At 34.0% G+C, this 6,000-nt stretch overlaps 1 pseudogene; it reads left to right on the forward strand.

Moving 5' to 3' along the window:
* The first annotated feature begins 1,517 nt into the window (after positions 1-1,517).
* On the forward strand, positions 1,518-2,736 carry LOC143529771 (delta(12)-fatty-acid desaturase FAD2-like; annotated as a pseudogene).
* The last annotated feature ends 3,264 nt before the right edge of the window (positions 2,737-6,000 follow it).

Consider the following 6,000-nt stretch of genomic DNA (forward strand, 5'->3'; position numbering starts at 1 on the left):
TCCAAACATCACGGTTCTTGATCCTCGGTGAGCTATATCAACGAACAACTAACTAGTGAACCTCCTTCTACGTTTTGCAAACGTAGAGGGACACCACGACCTGCGTTAGGCTAACCTGAACCCTTGAAGCCTCTTAGCCTAACCAGTCCATTCACTATCATTGGTCTTATCTTTGTTGTAGCAACAACCCACAACAAAAGCTTTGAAAAACATACGCCTTATCGGCTATACAGTTTATTTGTTCATGTTGTGTCGATTGTAACTTACGGGGTCATTCTACCGTTTATCTTGGCACTTGTATCTTCTTTAATATAGCCCATGTTTAATTTAATTATTGATTAACAAATATAATTAGCCCATAGGAGTTAATCTGAGCCCATTGATTTAAGAGAAAATTCTTAAAATGTCTATATTACTAACTCAAGTCCTTTGTCCATTTGACCAAAAAACTTCTCATTATGTCCATTGTATATACGGTTGGCTCATCCCCTAAATCAAGTCAGACGCTGGTTTTCTCTTTTAAAATGATGACCGACGGTATAAAAGTAAGCCTGACGTTATAAAAGTGTTGCCGAATGTATAAAAGGTGGATCAATTTCGTTAAAATTAGTTGAATTAAATTAAGTTTTATATTGAATATCATAAAAAAAATCTTATTAATTTTTCTTTTATAACCTTTAATACATAAAGTTTTAATTTTCGAATTTACCGTTTGAATCACTTACTTTTATTTATGCGTGGGCCTAAATTTTACTCAAAATCGAGCCGTGTCGGATTTAAATCGAACGTTTAGACATAATTTTGACCCGATTCGACTTGGAGTAAAGTTTATGCCGTCCGGTGGTGATGGTCGGGTGGTAGTATGCCTTGACGTTTGTTCCTTTACCATCTATCTTCTTTTACTCTTCTCTCTCATCTGTTATCTACTCTGGCGTCGATGATATTGTATATATATGGTCGGACGATCTCCTTCTTCCTTTTGTTGACAAATGACACCTCTCTCTAGTAATTGTTTCAAACTCTAGAAAGAGAAGATTATATTGCCTAGTGGAAACATTATTTTTTTGTCTTCAAACACATGCTGTTGATTGTTGTTTTTATTTTCTGATATTAGTTTTTTATGTGTTAAGTTTTAAATGGGTAAGAAAAAATAACTTGACAACACAAATAAGTTAGTATTCAAGCTTATTTACAATGGACACTTTGGGAATTATAAAAGTTTATGGATAAAACTTTAAACTTGAAGATTAAATGGACATATTGATAAATTTCCCTTGATTTAATTCATAGCACACCAAAAGATTGTATGTTGTTTGTTTGTTTCTTTTCTGCTTTTTTAACAATATTCTCTTGGTCATATTTAATGAAGGGACCGGGAAGAATCTCATTATTGACTACCAACATAGGGAAAAGCAAATAATAGTAAACTTGATAAGGTTCTTGGACCAACATAGGAAAAATAATATAATAATAAACTTGATAACGTTATCTTGGACCTAACGCAGTAGACAAAGGCGTCTGGCCACCTTCAATTTCATACCTTTTGGGGTATATATTGAAGACTACATGCTCTCATCAGCCACTGAGAGAGCCAAACATGGGTGCGGGTGGCCGGTCGAATCCAAGTGACCCTGAGGTCGTTTTGAAAAGAGCCCCAACCTCAAAACCCGAGTTTACATTAGGAGACATTAGAAAAGCCATACCACCTCAATGTTTCGAAAGGCCTTTGATCAAATCCTTTTCGTATCTGGGAGTTGACGTTGCCGCGGTCGCCTTCTTCTACTACGTGGCCACCACTTATATCCCGCACCTCCCGCACCCGCTTCAGTGCATCGCCTGGCCGCTCTACTGGGTCGCTCAAGGTACCGTGATGATGGGTTTGTGGGTTATCGGTCACGAATGCGGTCACCATGCCTTCAGCGACTACGAATGGGTGGATGACACCGTAGGCTTCTTTACACACGTTCGTCACCACCCCTTACTTCTCATGGAAGTTCAGCCACCATTCCAACACCGGTTCGCTTGAGCGTGACGAGGTCTATGTTCCTAAGGAGAAATCGAAACTCGGTGCCGCCTCCTTTTACTTCGACAACCCCCTGGGTCGTACCTTCACCCTCGCTATCAAACTCACTCTCGGATGGTACATATACTTGTCCATTAATGCTGCTGGAAGGCCTTACGATAGATTCGCTAGTCACTTCGACCCTCGCAGCCCCATTTTCTTTGATAACGAGCGATTCCTGGTTCTCGTGTCGGATATCGGGATTCTCAGCGTAATTTTGTTGGTGTTCAAGGCCTCGATGGCTTACGGGCTCGCTTGGGTGTTCTGCGTCTACCTAGGTGCGTTGACGGTCACGAACATGTTTATTGTGACCGTGACGTACCTTCAACACACGCACCCTTCTCTGCCGCACTACGACGACTCTGCATGGAACTGGATGAATGGTGCGCTCGTGACGGTTGATAGGGACTTTGGGCCGGTTCTAAACAGGGTGTTGAATCGCGTTACCGACACACATGTTGTGCACCATTTGTTTTCGTGCCGTGGAAGCCACCAAAGCAATAAAGCCAGTTCTGGGTGAGTTCTATCAGTTTGATAGCACTCCCTTTTACAAGGCCTTATGGAGAGAGTCCAAAGTTTGCTTGTTCATTGAGCCCGATGAAAGTGATGAAAAAAACAAAGGAGTCTTTTGGTACAGCAATAAGTACTGAGCGAGCTAGAATGCAAAGAAGTGAAAGGGGACATTATTAATTAACCTATACAATACTTGGATGCTATAGTAGTTGCAAAAATAATGATAACCTCCAAGTTTTATGTCTACAACTTGTTTCCGCGTGCAAACAACGATAGTTTAATTTACTTTATTTCAACCAAGTTTCTAACTATTTCACAATAATTGTTGTGTATCAGATATTATTTTAATATAAAAAATTTTATAAAATTGACATTATACAATTATGTTGTCAAAACCAATCTAAATATACTTAGATAACTAACATAACTTTTACAATAATCGTCGTAAACTTATTGGTTTTATTAATTTTTTATGTTTTTTTTTTATTTTTTATTTGTATAAAAAAGTTGTTTATCAAATAATTTTCAATCTATAATATAACCAAAATTAAACCAAACAACATACAAAATATTACAAAAATTGTGTCACAAAAATCAAGCTAATATTTATTCAATAAAAATTAATGCATATATTGTTTTAATATTACAAATGTTACATATCAAACTACACAAAATTTTTCAATGTGAATTACATGGCTTGTCCACCTGGTCTTACATATATAATTCGACATCAACAATTATATAAACTACACAAAGATACACATGCGTAGGTTATATGTTTTTCGTATGTAGGTTATATGTTTTTTTATTCTTAGAGCAAGTGTAAGTTATATGTTTTTGTGTAGGTTGTATATTTTTTATTGACATTTAATGCAAACATGTGTAAGATAGTTTTTTGTATTATTCATCACAATGTAATTACGTGTTGATGGATATTGATATGTTGAGTTTGAAGAAATTGGTTTTGAATAAAAAGAAATTAATGTATGAATAAATTGTATTTGTGTAAGATAAAATTTTCGTGTGTAGGTTATATGTTTTTCGTGTGTAGGTTATATGTTTTCGTGTGCGTGTGTATTTCATTGATGATAAATTTGTGTGTAGGTTATATGTTTTTCGTGTGTAGGTTATATGTTGTCTTATTCTTATAACAAGTGTAGATTATACATTTTTGTGTAGGTTGTATTTTTTTTGTTGATTTTTAATGCAAACACATGTAAACTAGTTTTTTGGTATTATTCATTATAATGTAAGTATGTTTTGATTGATATTAATATATTGAGTTGGAAGAAATTAGTTTTAGATAGAAATAAATTTTAATGTATGAATAAATTATACTTGTGTAGGATAAAAATTCAAGATACAAAAAATAAGTTATAAAATAAATGAGTTCTTAATATTTTTCAATTATATTAATTTAATTAATTATATTAATTAAGTAAATAAGTATTATGGTTTATTAGTTATATTAATTGAAGAAAGAGAATGATTAATACTTTCTTTATTTAGCTTTAAACATTTAAAACTTAAAACAGAACTAGTGGTTCATATTAATTTCTTGCATTTCTTGCAATAATATCATTTCTCTCTTGAACCATCCGATATATATATATATATATATATATATATGAAACGAATATTTTGAGAAATTTATAAGTTGTAAAATGTTAAGAACTCAATATATACTACACAATCATTTAAATTATTATAAAATATGTGGTTTAAATTAAATCTATTTAAAAATAAATTATTTAAAAGAATAAAGATTTGTGATAATTACACTGGTGTAAACGTTAGTTACACCTATGTAAAAAGTCGATTCGGTATGTAAAAAAATATTGTAATTTTTTTTACGTACATATAACCTATGTATTACATATATGTAAGCAAAAAAAATTCAAAATTTTTTTTGTTACTTTGAGTTCTTAAAACCAAAAGAAATCAATTATATATATATATATATATATAGAAAGTATAAAATAAAAACCTTTTAAGTTGTGAAAGCCATGGAAACTCAATTGTGTGGTCTAGATCAAACCACATATGCATAGATGTAATATATTCTAAAGAGTATTTAGGTAATTTCTACACCCATTCATTTTCTTTCTCCCCGCACCTTTTTATTTGCAACCATTACATCTTTTTTTATTTTTAAGATACCAATCTCACATATTCTTAAATCATATCTTCTTTATTCATTTGTTTCAAGATCAAGATCAAATCCTATCTTTTTTGTATGACATTCATAATCTTCTTCTCTATAAAAGATATGAACCATGTGGAGATGTTCTCAATCAGTCGAAAATGAAATCAACTCTTCTTCTTGAATCATAATTGGTCTTCACGTTTTTCAAATAGATGATGAGAAATCAGTGTGGCCGGATATTGATGGAGAGTTGCCGGATTTTGAAGGAGAGTGTCGGTGACAGTGGACGATGACACCGTGATGGTGGAATGTTGGTGATGGTAGGTGGTGTGGCCGTTTTCTCGCAATCGCCGCTCCGGTGGCTGACCTTTTTGTAAGGCCCTGTTACCGGTGCCTCACATTTGGGCGTTGGATTTACTCATTAACATCGTTCTAATCATCAGAGTTAATAAAAACATTCGCGAAATAATAAAACTTTCATAAAACGTTACATAACTTGTCTTAAACAAACCTCTTTGTCTTTTAAAGTAAACAAAACATTAAACATAAACTGATAACGTCTCGAGTCTTCCGATGTCAGCCTCTTATTCAATGCCATGTGCTCCCCTCAAGCCAGCTGCCTCATCCTACTCACCTGCGTGCATACTAAAAGTCAGCTACGCTGAGTGAGTTCTAGTTAATCATACAACGTACAATACATTCATTTATTACATACTCTCGTACATACTTTATATTCTCATACTTCGTACGTGATATATGTATACTTACCTTCATACTTTATTCTAAATTCTACTTTACATTATTCTATTTTGCCTAAGATATTATTAGGGTCCGGTCTCTTTTTCTGCCTTGAGTATTATTAGGGCTCAGTCCCTTTTCTGCCTCGAGATTATAAAGGGCTCGGTCCCTTTTCTGCCTTGAGTATTATTAGAGCTCAGTCCCTTTTCTACCTTGAGTATTATTAGGGCTCAGTCCCTTTCTTCTGTACCTAGCTATCTCTTACATTCATTCATAACATACGTACATATCATTCATACATTATACATATCATTATATCCATAATCATTACTTGGCAATACGTGCAATATCTGAAGATCGTTCACGTACCGACAAGCAGTCAATCATACCTTTCACATAATTCTCATAAGGCATACACTTATCACTTAGGATAAGTGTATTAACAAATCACATCGAGTATGCACACAACTCCGAAAACATAACAAGGAATGGGGCTAGAAACTCACCTGAACGCGATTACGTTCACCGTTTATGGTTATCC

This window comes from Bidens hawaiensis, unplaced genomic scaffold, assembly GCF_021521415.1.
Source record: "Bidens hawaiensis isolate Kalapana, Puna unplaced genomic scaffold, B.hawaiensis_p1.1 tig00008700_1, whole genome shotgun sequence".
Taxonomy (NCBI): Eukaryota; Viridiplantae; Streptophyta; class Magnoliopsida; order Asterales; family Asteraceae; genus Bidens; species Bidens hawaiensis.